Genomic DNA, 14475 nt, shown 5'->3' with positions numbered 1-14475 from the left:
TAAAGTACATGACAGGGATATCCGCCATATTGATAATGAACCAAGCATACCTCAATTATATGCATTTTTTTCTGAAACATTTTCTACTCCTTTTTTTCAGTTTCAAGGTCGATTGATTGAATGATTGGAACTGGTGTATAAATAGTTCTAGCAGTTAACAAGTGCAGTTTTCCAACCTGGAAATTGCAAGAAGAAGGCCTGAAGTAGATGTGGAAGTTCTGAAAATCTGATGCAGCCAAGAAGGTGCATCACATTTCCAACCAACCTTTTTCTAGCTTCAGAAATTATTTATCAACCGATGATGTTAGTTCATAGTTTATACAAGCTGTTTCACCCAATTCTGAAAAAAGATATTTGCCACTGGAGCATTGATGCAACGTTTTTAAGGTTGTACCAAAGATGTCACTCTAATCATGGCACTAAATCCATGGCTAGAATTCAGTTTCATTAGGATGAATGGTTTCCTCCTAGTGTCCTTGTTTTATTTCCCATCTAACATCCACCTGTCTTTTTTTCCCCCCTTGGACACTCCCAATTTAAATGAAAAGCTATTTACAATATTTTGTTTTTGTTTTCCATGAGTAATGGCACCACATATCTTATTGAAGAACTGTGTACAGTATCAGTATATCTGATCACTTCAGGTCTTTGGAATCAATTCTGCTTACCTCTGTCCACCACTATACTTTGAGTTCTCTAACCAACAGTCCAAGCTGTAAAAATCAAAGTTTAAAGCTCCATCACTGAATGCATAGTTCTTGATTTCATCAGTTGAGCCTTAGGAAAGCCTCTGCCGGAATGTTTATTTTAACTGTTTTCAAACATTTTTTTTGGTAATTTCTAGATAGACTATACATTAAGATGAGGTAAAGGCTCAGTCCAAATCAGTAATTTAAGAGTACAGATATTGCAGGATGATGTGAATGTGACGGGTTGGATCACAGAAACCCCCTGGGAGCTGCCACCTGATGTGCCAAGACTACTTCTGCTCCTGCTTTCCTGCCCAGTCAGCTTAGGACCTCAGTGCCCTGCCTGGCTTGAGCCAGACCCGCTAGCCTGCTGCGAGCCCAGACCCAGGTCTGAAGCACGTTCCCTAACAGCTGTAGGCTTAACTGAAAGCAATTTAAGAAGTGTTCCTACCTTTAATACTCAGATACCCAACTTCCAGTGGGGTCCAAACCCTAAATAAATCCATTTTACCCTGTATAAAACTTATACGGGGTAAATTCATAAATTTTTCATCCTCTATAACACTGATAGAGAGATATGCACAGCTGTTCCCCCCCACCCCCCAAGTATGAATACGTACTCTGGGTTAATTAATAAGTAAAAAGTGATTTTATTAAATACAGAAAGTAGGATTTAAGTGGTTCCAAGTAGTAACAGACAGAACAAAGTGAATTACAAAGCAAAATAAAATAAAACATGCAAGTCTATGTCTAATCAAACCAAATACAGATAAAATCCTCACCAGTTCCAGTAAACTCTCTCTTACAGACTAGCCTCTTTCTAGTCTGGGTCCAGGAAGCACTCACACTCCCTGTAGTTACTGTCCTTTGTTCCAGTTTCTTTGAGGTATCCTTGGGGGTGGAAAGGCTATCTCCTTAGCCAACTGAAGACAAAATGGAGGGGTCTCCCACGGGCTTAAATAGACTTTCTGTTGTGGATGGAGACCCCCTCCTCTCTCCTATGCAAAGTCCAGCTCCAAGATGGAGTTCTGGAGTCACCTGGGCAAGTCACATGTCCATGCATGACTCACAGTTTTTACAGACAAAAGCCATTGCCCACATGGCATCTTGAATGTCTCCAGGAAGACTTCTTATGTGGATTGAAGCATTCCAAGATGCATTGTTCCTTAAGTGCTTCTTGATTGGGCACTTAACTTTGTGAATTCCTTTCTCCAGGAACTGACCAAATGCTCTACTAAGGTTACTTAGAAATCAAGCCAGTACATGGCCAATATTCATAACTTCGAATACAAAAATGATACATGCATACAAATAGGATTAATAGATTCAGTAGATCATAACCTTTACATAAATATGTGACATGGCATATGTAGCATTGAACATATTCCAGTTATGTCATATATATTCATAAACATATTTCCATAAAGCCTTATGGGGGGGCAACATCACAATGTAATTATTCCAAAAGCAAGCATTACAAACCCAGGGAATTCAATGTTAGGATTACACTTAAAAGAAGATTAAGCATGTTAAAGTATGGAAAGTACAGTTAAGGCACCCAAACAATTTTAACTGTGCCCTGTAAGGACATTATACAGTAAGCATACAGTTTTGATTTGTAAAGAATAACGTGCATAGTTCTGAATTAAACTGATTTTAAAAAACAGATACTTACAACCTTACATATCCCTACCTGGATATGTATCTTTAAAATTTTGAGAATACCTCAGAATAAATGCTACAATTTTGGGGAGGGAATACTGTATCCTTCATATATTGGAAAGTGATTGAATCCCTACTTTAAATGCAAAACTCAGTTTACCTTTAACTGTGGAACAATGATGGGTGCCGCCATAATTAGCAATACAAACGCAGATCTTGAATTTTAGTAACATGATATATACCCTCTTTTAGTTTGTTTAAAGAAAAAAGGTAAATAGAAAGTTAAAGGGCATTTCTATTTGTGTGTGTTAGAGTAAGGACAGTGTTTAAATAAATGTTATAGGATGGACACGTGACAGCTGTTTATTTGTTGATCAGAGATTGGAAGGCATTATTCCACTAGCCTCATCAAGCATTGTTGGGAGGAGGAAAAATGATTGATGCTATTTTGAAATTCTGTATGAATTCATTTGTTTCATTTTTATAGCTCTTTCAGTGGTAATTCAAAGAGGGGAAGGAGAGGAGGTTTTACTTTTATGGTTCTTATCTAGTTCCAAACGGACATGAATAGTAAGTGGCATAGCTTACTATTCATGCATAGCTATGGTTAGAATGAAGAGTATGGGAGACTGGGTCATCATAAAGGACTTATAATGGCAGACTATATATTTCCCTGTCAAAGATGAATGGATGGGAAACTGTAAATCAGTATTGAGTTAAAATATATGAAATGTCAGTTGGTGCTGAGGATCCTGGATGCCAGAAAACTTTTGAATAAACAGTAGTAAGGCCAAAGATGTATGAAAAGAAAATATCCCCTCTCCTTTCTTTCCAGTCTGTTTTCTATTGAAGGTTACACATACTTGGTCTCAGTTCTTCTGATATTTCATTTTCTCAACTTTTGAGCTTTAGTTCAGATCTCCTAAATAAGTACTTTATTGAAATGTTAACTGCTGGGAGCAAGGAAACCTAGCATAAGACTTAGAAGTGAGTCCAGGTATGTTCAGGTGTATTAAAAAAGCCATGGATGTGGTAGGAAGGAACAAGTGGTGATTACAATGTATCTATACAGTTGAAAGTTCTGCAGCATCTTAATATTTTATCATTTACTACCATAAAAACAGCCACTACCATAAAAAAGCCATAGATGCACTCTAAAGATATTCTGCTCTAAAGTTCTGATTCCACAAAGCATTTCAGCACATTTGAAATTTAATGTACGTCAATGGAACTTAGGTACATTGCTAAATTGGGGTCTTAGATAGCATCTTTAAACAAGGTATTGAGAAGCTTTAGTTAATTAAGACTTGCAAAACTCTTGTGAGGTAGGCACTTATTTAATGCATTGGGAAACTGAGGCACTGAGATTTTTTAAAACTATTTGTCTAAGGTAACACAGCTAGATTCTGGCCATATCCAGCATGGGTGCACGAGAAAAGGAGAGTGAAGGGGGCAGGGACTGATAGAATCCCAATAAGGAGTGGAGCTCCTGCTAGGTGCCTAAAGAGGGAGGCCAGTTTGGGTGGTTGTAGAGAGAGAGGAATAATTCTGCATCTTCTTCAAAGGCAGAACAGTACATGTACCAAGACACACAGCCTGTCAAGCTCGAGAGGATTTCTGTTTAAGATAGCCAAGATTCCTTACAGGGACTCCAAGGGTGTGTGGACCCTGTAGCTCAGGTGCCTGAGGTGGTGCTCATTTTCTTTCTAATTCTGATTTGGAAGGAAAACAAAAAAAGGGGGGAGGTATTTTTTCTTTTTGTTTTCTTTTTCTTGATTTCCCCCACACATCATCATGTTTTGACTGGATCTGGCTGAGGTTATGAAGGGCAGCATTCACTGTGCAGTGAGTCAAAGGCAAACCGAGGCATAGAATATATAAACAGACAACACCAATGACGATACTTTGGGAGAGTCTTCCAAAACCAAGTGAGCAAGACAAACATTATTTGGGAGCAGTCTCGCAACAGTTATTCTCAGACTTACCTGCTATAAACAAAAACAAGAGCAGTTACTCACACCAGTATTCCCAATTACTCCAAATTTCCCAGATTGCAAGAGGATGACTGTCTGTCTGTCTGTCTAGGAATATAAAATATCATCCATTCCATCAGAAATGTTTCCAGCATGTTAAAAATCAGTTGGCTGTTTGAATAATCAGGAAAGAGACTCAGAATCTGAACCTTCACTGACTTATGCATATGACTTCAGTTACTACAATGGGACTTCTCAGGGTGCATAACCTTAAACAGTTGCATAAGTGTTTGCAGGATCAGGGACTAGAAAAGTAATTCAGAGTGGGGGGAACATAACAGCATTTTGGGAAGGAATATATTAGAGTGTTTTGTGTTGTATATTGAATAGTAAAGTACCTTTTTTTTTTTCATTGCTAAAGCAGTACTAAACCAGGACAGAATAAATTCAGCTGCCACAGAGCCAGTATGTTATTTTTCAGCAAGCCGGCTGTCACTGTAGTAAGCTCAAAAATGCCAACTGTGATTAAATACTATTATCAGGTACAATTCAGGATATACGAATGGTGACAAGTGCTTGTGACCTTTTCAAAATTCAGATTGTCAGGCTGAGCAAAAAATGGTACAAGCTTACTTCTTATAAGATTAGTGAGGGATCTGGCACTGGCAGCCCTATCAGATTGTGAATGTTTTTTTTTCCTCCCCAATTGTTACTGTTTTATCAAGCTACAAGAAATTAGATAAGCTGTTTGGTTGGAAAAATACATATTTTTATGACAAAGTATTTTTCCCATAAATAGCAGCATATGCTTTTCACAACATAGTCAAATAACAATTTTATTTTAATAAATTTAATTTTTAACTATTCAATTTTTTATCTGTTCAGCCCCCCAAAGTTGTTATCACTTGTCTTGTGGCTTAGTTTTCATGGGAAAATTTAGTCAATGGAAGGGAAAAATCAGAGTAGCCTCAGGGAGAGAGTGCTTTACTAAAACTCATGTGACCTAAGTTTCGGTCCCTGCTTTGCCATTAACATACTGTATGAACATGGGTCAATCACTCCATCATTCTGTGCCTCTGTTTCCTCTTACACTTACTTTCCTATCTGTTTAGATTATAGCTTCTTTGAAGCAGGAATTGTCTCTTCTTATGTGTAAATGGCACTTCTCTGTATCCAGAAATCCATCGAAAGCTTTGCTCCATTGAATTTAATATTCTAACAGTAATATTTAGTTCCTGCTAGTGAATACACAATACTGGGTTATTCACAATACTGGTGAATCTGAAATCTTTGCTCCGCAGGAGAGTTCAATGCCAAAAATCCATTTTTTTATTTATTTTTGATGCACCATAACTATTCACATATTTGTTTCAAATTTAGTGAATATTTTTCAGCTTAAAAAAACTGGAAGCAAACATTTCAAAATGAACTGTTTCAACATTTCCTTTTGAATTGACATTTTCTAAACAAAATGCCAATTCAATTTGACATTTCAATTAGAAAATGTTGTTTTGAATCAACCTGAACTAATCTTTTTCCAGTTTTTCTTTCACTGAGGGAGAAAAAAAGTCAGTTTTGGTTCTAAACAAACCTTTTATTGATTGATTGATTGATTATGTTACAGAACTGCAACAAAAATCAATTATTCACTCGGTTCTACTCCCTACTGAATGACACATGGCTATCAGGCTTTTGTAATTAGTGCTCTGTTTGCCCTACCCTTCACAAAGCAAGAACCTAATTCAATACTTCAGTGGGGTTTGGATCAGGCCCTAATTATGAAGCCACATTTTCCTGAAATTAAACGTCATGAAATAATTGAATTTGTTTGGTCAGGTTTGAGTCTCAGAATTTGCAGTGCCATTGCCATTTTTCTTAGGTGTTCATTCACCCATCTTCATTTTAATAATATTAACTAAAGTAATTCTAGGATACATTGAGATTAAGCCAGATGAACCAATACCAATATACTTTTAATTTGCATATTTTGTTTGCTTTATTTACTCAATAGTGCAATGAAAGCCTGATGCAATTTCCACTTTAACATGGCCTTCCAATCCAACACTGTTAATAATACAAAGATGTGATTAGAAAAGGCAGCTTCATTTTTTCCGTTTATTACTACTTAGTGTTTTATGAGACATAATTGCATTATTAATACAGACAGCAGCTATTGGTGAGTCATAATAAAAATTGTAATGTGTTTGCAAATTCCCTCATATACAATTTCTTTGCAACTGGCAGCACTTTAAGCTGAAAAATAAGTTGAGGGAAGTTAGTAGTGTTTTATTGCTAATTAATAATTGCTAACTAAACAGATCTATTGTACAGTTTTTCTTTCAAAGCTGGAACTGAAAACACATTGAAAGGTAAGAGCTATAATATACTCTGGACAGGATATATATAAGTATATATTACATATATTGAATCATTTTCTGTGTATCTACAAAGAGAATTTACATAGAAAGGGCAAGACTACATTTTTATATTATTTATTTCTTAAATACTGAGATCAGGGTTTCCCAAACTAGATAAAAGCGATGGGCATATGACCTATACTAGCCCTTTAGAAAGAATTGTTCTTGGTATGGGATTAAATTAACTGAATATTTTGCAAACAAAAGTAGTCAGTGGGACCAGAAGTGCTGGAACAATTTTTATAGTGGGGCTGATGATGACGGAAACCATATATTTGGTGTTTGTTATTGCTACTTCAAGCCAGGTAGTGCAGTGGCACCCCTAGTTCCAGCACCAGTGAGTGGGACCACCTACTGTATTTACAGTTTGTTTACCACTGTTACAGTATATCTATGGTCTGGTCTACCCTTAAAATTTAGGTTGACATAGCTAGAGTGCTCACAGGTTAAAAAATCCTGGGTCATTGAGTCCAGTCTCCTGATATTTAGGAAACCTCTTTCATATATAATCCTGTTATCATAGGGTTGCCATCTTGGAGTGCCTCCTCATCATGTGGGGTGGCCCTGCAAGTGCTTCAGCCTCAGTTTCCCCATCTCAAGGCTCATCAAAAATACTTCTCCAACATAGACTGGAATATCTCATGGGGTAATTTATTAATATTTCCACTCTTAGACCAGGTCCTAGAATACATTACCTTGTGGTTCAGCCATGCTCATGCAGCAGATCGAACAGAGTACATTATCTTCAGTTCTTCCCTTTGTGAGCAGCAGTCAATATGGTTACCTAAAATAACCTTCTTAAAACAAAATACTGTTTAATCCCAATAATAAGAGCAAAGCACATCATAAGAAAGAGAGAAAAAAAATTAAAACAACAAAAGGTCTACAAGTGTGTTGTCCTTACCAAGACTCCTAGGTAGGTCCAGGATGAGCTCTAACATTAAATGTATTATTTACTTGTGATGCCCTTTGGTATGACATGAAACTTTGGGGCCCATATGCAGGACACATAGACCATACTTACAGAATGGGGGACTATATCCTGGGAAGCAGTGACTCTGAAAAAGGACTTGATGTGCATGATGGATAATCAGCTGAACATGAGCTCCCTATATGACATTGTGGCCAAAATATCTGCTACAATCCTTGGATATATAAACACAGGATCCTGAAGCAGGAGTATTATATCTGTACTTGGCATTGCTGTGACTGCTACTGAAATACTGTGTCCTGTTCTGGTGCCCACAATTCAAGAAGGATGTTGAAAAATTGGAGAGGGTTCGGAGAAGGGAATGATTAAAGGAAAACAAGCCTTTCAGAATCAAGGAGCTCAATCTATTTAGCTTCCCAAAGAGAAGGTTAAAGTTGATAGAGTTACAATCTACAGGTTTCTACACTGGGAACAGAAAATTGATAACAGAGAGCTCTTCAGACTATCAGACAAAGATATAACAAGATCCAGTGAGTGGAAGCTGAAACTTGACAAATTCAGATTCTAAATCAGGTGCATTTTTTTTAAGAGTGAGGAACTATTGGAGCAAGTTACCAAGAGTTGTGATGGATTCTATAAGACTGGTTGTTTTTTCTAAAATTTAGCTGTCATTCAAACAAGAATTAATTCATGGAAGTGTCCTGTATTATTCAGGAGGTCAGATTAGATTATCACAATTGTCCTTTCTGGATCTATAATCTATCAACCCAGTAGCAATAGTGTGTGCAGATCAGCTGCAGGACACTTTCTTTTCTGTTCTGAATAATTCAGGCCCCAATGCTGTAATCTGGTCCATATTGGTGTATCCCTATGCCTGTGCAGAGCCCCAGTGAAGTAATCAAAATCCCACATTGGTGTAGGGCCTGACCTTCACAAATCAGGTTGTAGAATCAGGCCTTTGGTTATTTCTAAAATCCCTTCAAAAAAGGAAGGAAAAATGACTGTGCTTTTTTCAGTGCCAAATTCTTAACTGGCACAAACTCAATATTTTTTTTTTCCTGTAGCAGATACAACTGTGCACTGTGAAATCAATTGAATATGTTGAGGGGGTGGAGGGGGAGGGAAAGAACAGTAAAGGACAAGTGATTAAATTAAAATGCAAAGTATAGAACAAAATTCTACTGGCAGGTTTAGAATTATGACTCATTCTGAACTGTATAAAATTATAGTCTTGCAAAGTTGTCCAAATACCTTAAGGTTGGGGTTGAAATGGCATAAGAAACCATATAATAAGGTTCTATTTTTAACTTCAACAAATCACTGATTTTTATATACTTGAAAATTGTTTTTCAGGAGACTTGTGTATTCAAAAGTGTATTTTATGTCTCTACTAAATTGAGTCACAGAATGGGCTTATACATAAAAAGACATCTTAATTTGTGATTTATACTTATATTGCCAATTGTCCATGAATACTAGTTAATATGATGGTGTTGAGCAGATATTGAAGGGCCACTTTGATTTAAGCCTGTACGATTTTGATTTGATGCAAATGTCCCACGCTGTGTGACAGGAGAGTTACCCAAGTGCAGATCCTCAAAGGTATTTAGGCACCTCACTTCCATTGTTTTCGATGTTTCCTCTTGGATCTATGCCATTCTGCCCATGTGGTGTGTTATTGCAAAGACCACATGAAAGATCCATTCTGGGATACACTGGATGATATCTGATCTGCAGTGCACAACTCTGTTGATGTATGGCACGCAGAAGTCCCACTGATGTTGTGCAGGGATAAAGTGCAGAGTATTAAAGAGCTGCTGAGGCAGCACTCCCTTTGCCCTCTTTCCACAGAAGACCTGTGTGATATGGGAGTGTGGGGAAACAGCCCTTCATCTTCTTGTCTCTAACTTTGAAGACGAAGGAATTCCTCACTGGCAGTCCCCTACCCCTGCAGACATATGGCCCATCTCTGACTAAGATTGTCAAATAAAAGTGCTATATACATGAAAAGTATTGCTAGTTATGGCAGATTTCAAAGCCATGTAAGGGATTTAGATACCCAATGAGAACTGGCCATTCAAATCCCTTTGACAACTTCGAAAAATCTCATCCTTACACATTTAGAATTGAAAATGTAATTGTATTCATATCAACAGGAGGGAAATAATTACAGGATAAGTCCTCTCATATAGGAGAATAGGACCTTACTGGATCAGACCAACGTTCAATCTAATATTGTAAACAGTTTCTGACAGTAGTCACAAAATACATCAAGTGAAAACACACACAGACAATTAACTAACAATCCACCCATTAGGGAAATAACTTCCTAACTCTCATCAATTAGTTGTTTGTGTAACGATGCACAAAAGTTTATATTGCTTATCCAGTTTTATTTTTTTTCTTATTTAACCATGGATATTCTTAGTATATGTGTAAATGTCTCAATCATTTTTGAGTCCTACTCTTGACTTCAATATCTTGTGGCAGGGAGTTAAGGAAAAGTTAGCATATGTGACTCCATTTTGGTTTGGGGCCTACCATTATCTAAAAGCAAGCACATCATGCACCAGGAGGAGCGTGTCTTCTGCATTCCTGTGAAAATCCTCCTCCTTGTCTCCAGCCTGCCTTGACTCCCAGTATCTGTTTTTTTGTCGGTCCCTAACTCCCTATCTCCTGGCCTTTGATGTGAGGCCTCCCATCCTGATAATAAAAGTTACTGATGGATGGCTTTAGGACCATGCTGTGTAATTAACATACTGGTTTAGCACGAGGAATGCACCAAGCAGGGATAGGTGGTAGATAAGAAAAGGGTTTGTTTATTGGCTAAGGTTTCCGATGCACGAGGGCAACATGCTTTTCTAAAAAGTATATAACCTTTGTATAATCTGTATTCGGGGTCCCCTCCTGGCTAGCAGGGGGGCACCACGCTCGAGCGTAATAAACTTAGTATTTTTTGGCCACTCTGCAGTTGTGGACTTTGTTTATGTGCCTCAGCCTAGATTCGAACTGTGCGTGACCTATCAGGTATAATTCGTAGCGTTTGTGTGCGTGTCCTACCAGGTGTAATTCATAGCATTTGTATGTGTGTCCTACCAGGTGTAATTCACAGCATTTGTGTGCGTGTCCTACCAGGTATAATTCGTAACAGTTTTGGCGACCACGAAGGGACTCTAGGCTCGCCCCAACAAGCGAGACTACACTCCTCCTCTCGGACAGCTCCAGCCGGCACAGGGTGAGTTCACCTTTGAGAACTCCGAGGAGGGGGGGAGTGAGGCGTCGCTTAGGCAATAAGGTGGCACATTTGGTGTCCTTTTGGTAGCCCATTATGGATTCTGGGCAGAGTGTAAGTAAGGGGAACCCTTTGGCTGAAATTCTCGAGAATTGGGGGAATATTTCTGGTACCCATGGGTTAGGTTAAAAAAAAAAAAAAAAGCTGTAATCTTGTGCGAGGTTGAGTGGCCAGCACTAGCAACTCAAACACCTTTCAAATGGCCACCGGATGGTTCCTTTGCTGGGAAAAAATTAACAGCACTTAGGAAAAGGCTGGAGAACAAAGCTCCAGCCCAGATGGATTATTGGTATGTATGGGACAACTGGGCTTATGCGCGTGCGAAAGGACATCCTCTTTCCTCCTCGTTTTCTTATTCATCTCAGGGGTCTCCAGCCCCGCTGTGTGCTATGCCTGTTTCTGCCCCTCCTCCAGCTTACCCTCGGCTTTCTGACTTATGCCCGTCACCAGCCATGCTTTCTGTCCAGGTGACAAGCCTCATGGGGGGAGGACTCGGGTAGCCCTTGTAAGTGAAAATATTTAAAAAAAAGAGACCAGGAGGGCTGGGGGTTAGTTAAGAAGCCCACCCTCCTTGTTAATTTGTTGGTAAAACAAAGCTGGTGATCATGGAACGGACAGTTCAGAGAGAAAAACAGGATCGGGCCCAAGCGGGCAGGCAACAGATAGAGAGATTGGAAAACTGGTTGGAAACTTGGAGGGCATAGTGAAAAAAGAGGAGTAAATAATTACAGGAATGGAAAACGTAAATCCCGGAATAATACTTGAAATGGTAAAATCTAAGTTAATTGAGTGTCGTTTTGGGAAATAAGCAAGTAATTTAAGAAAGGAAAGTAAGAAGTTAACTCTGTAGTTGCTGAAAAGAATTAAGCAGTTAAACTTTGTGAAATACTGGAAAGAAAAAGAATTCTTGGTTTCTTTGCAGCCATTTTGGAAAAAATGGGCCCTTTTCCAAAGAAATGCAATTATACAGTGTTACTTAATATTTTATTAGGCTCCAAGGGGCTAAAATAGGTGGTGTCTTCCTTTTCAGGTCACTGTGTGTTTGACAGCAGGAGTTAAAAGTAAAAGGCAATCAAAAGTCTGGTAAAGTTTATTGTGCCCTTTTTAAAGTAAGAATCTTTAAGCTGTGGATCCAAAAGCAAGCCAGAAAGCATTTGTTTTAATGTAAATTACCTAACTGATAAGGTAGAGGCCACTGAAACCTGGGCTGCCTATAAAACAAATACAAGAAAATATGGGTAATTCCTCTGTTTTGCCTGCAATTAACAAGGGTATTTGTATAAAAAGGAGATATTTAAAGCAATGACTGACTGCCCAAAAGGGGTAAATCTGTGGGGGTTTTTTTGTCTTTCAAAAAATCAGAGAATACTGATGCCAGCTGAAAAGCAATTCAACATCTCATGAATTTACTGGCACAATAGGAATTCTGTTCTGTGTTCTATGTCCTGTCTTGTGGTGTTTGTCTTGTGGCCAGAATTGCTGTGTTTAATTTTTCATAGGACAGTTTAGTTTAAAACTAAATAGAAGGGTTAAATCAAAATGCAGATACTTGTTTTATTCAACTTGGAATACAAAGTGTTTGGATAATATCAGAAAAATGTGATATACTAAAGTTTAATACATTTGCTTAAGTAAAAAAAAAAAAAAATCATTGGCCAGATCTTTTAATTGAAAAAAAATTGTTGTTAGAATTTGCACACCAACAGTCTTTGGAAGCAAGGACATGAAAGGTTAACCCACTCCCCATATTATACATGGGATCCTTCTGGCTACCTCAAATTTCTAGCCAGAGGGCTGGGGAGGGAGGAAAGCTATTGGACACCAGAGGTTGTACCAAGTGGACTCCTCAAAAGTGGGTGTGCTTGTCCTGGCTTGTTGCTCCAAAGCTCTGTAATAAAGTCATTTTCCTAAAAGGGTGTATGTGGCATACATTAAACAATAAGACTAAAGTGCTGTATAATGGGCAATGTATATGTGTTCCTTTTTAAACAAAGGTGTATAAATAAAAAGTAAAAGTTTCCTTTGCAGGTTAATAACAGCCAAAAAGGGGAGAAGAAAAAAACCCCGAAAAACGAGCTAATTCAATGCTGTAGCTGGCAGGCTCGGTCCAAAGATAAGACACTGGCCTGCCCAAGGACATTACTCACAGCTAGGATTTGGCTAACAGCCAAGAAAGAGGGGGGCTTGACTATGCCCAAGCAGCTGTGAGATCTGCAACACACTACCAGACATTAATGAAATGTGTTAGGTCTCTGTATTTACAGGTAAAAGAAGTCCTGCTTCAAGAATCCTGAGCAAACCTGCCATTTGTTAAAACCAGGTGACTGGGTCTACATAAAGGTCCATCAACAAAAGACTACTCTGGCCCCATGCTGGAAAGGCCCTTATTAAGTCCTGCTAACTACCAACACCACTGTGAAGTGCCAAGGACTGACTGCCTGTACCCATGCTTCTTACTGCAAAAAGATCCCTCCACCTCAAGATGACTTCACTTCGACTACTGATCAGCCTGTCCCTCCTTCTGGGTTTTTTTTTTCTTTCCTCCTTTTGGACAGCAGGGGAAAGGACAAGGGGAAGTGCTAGTAACCTCTCCCTTGTCCACTGACAGAGCTAACCTGCATTCAGTATTTGCTAAAAAAAACAAAGCACTACAGGGTGACATGCTAGTAACCTCTCCCCTGTATAATGCAAAACCATGACTGTTCCAAGAAAGAAGAAGAAACGCCTGCTCTGCTCAAACCACCAAGATCCAAGGATTCCTGACTGCAAAAGACACTGAGAATTGGCCTTGGTGACAAAGACGAAGCATTGCACATTGGCAGGAAGGGAGTTGCAGGATGTATTCTTGGGAATGTGGAGTGAAGTGGTGGGGTGGGTTTATTTCAGAGGCTGGAATCTGTGCTTGTAGGCAAGTATGAATACCAAAAACGCCCTACAGCCACGAACATTACTCCCATCATCTGCCACCACTCCTTTGCAGGTGAAGGTTCCTGGATCCAACATAGCTATGTTAAGTTGGCGCTGGGACCCCCACCTGACCCTGACAAGCCATTGGACAAGCCACTTCATGAATGAACACCACGACCAACCCATGGACTAAGCTTTCCAGCTACTGGGACCTTCACAGCCCACCAGGACTTTTTGTGTTTCTGTTTATGGGACTTACATTGTGGGTAGTGTTTTTTGTATGGTACAGGGGAGGATGTCGACATTGGTATGGTTTGCCTGGGGGGTTCCTCTCCCTATTCCCAAGTCCAGTACAAGGATGGGAGGGCAATAGCTTTTTGAATTTAACCCGTGCCATAAAACAGGGTGTAAATCGAACGCAGTGTTGGATTTGTATTCATAACCCCACATATTTAGGTCAGGGGGTCCCGTTGATAGGGGTACCTATTCCCCTTAATCAAACACTCCAAACTAAGCTATGGGCAAACACTATGTTTAACTGGAATGTTACAATCCAAATATGGTCTATTGATATGGTGGACCAGAGTAATTATGCTTTATGTGT

At 38.9% G+C, this 14475-nt stretch overlaps 1 long non-coding RNA gene across 1 annotated transcript; it reads left to right on the top strand.

Moving 5' to 3' along the window:
- The first annotated feature begins 10713 nt into the window (after positions 1-10713).
- On the top strand, positions 10714-13528 carry LOC142073006 (uncharacterized). Its single transcript, XR_012669659.1, has 2 exons — positions 10714-10907; positions 13229-13528. It is a non-coding gene; the product is annotated as an uncharacterized LOC142073006 (long non-coding RNA).
- The last annotated feature ends 947 nt before the right edge of the window (positions 13529-14475 follow it).

The sequence above is a fragment of the Caretta caretta genome, chromosome 8, assembly GCF_965140235.1.
Source record: "Caretta caretta isolate rCarCar2 chromosome 8, rCarCar1.hap1, whole genome shotgun sequence".
NCBI classification, from domain to species: Eukaryota; Metazoa; Chordata; order Testudines; family Cheloniidae; genus Caretta; species Caretta caretta.
The sequence above is the reverse complement of the archived record's forward strand: the minus strand, read 5'-3'. Positions and strand labels throughout refer to the sequence as shown.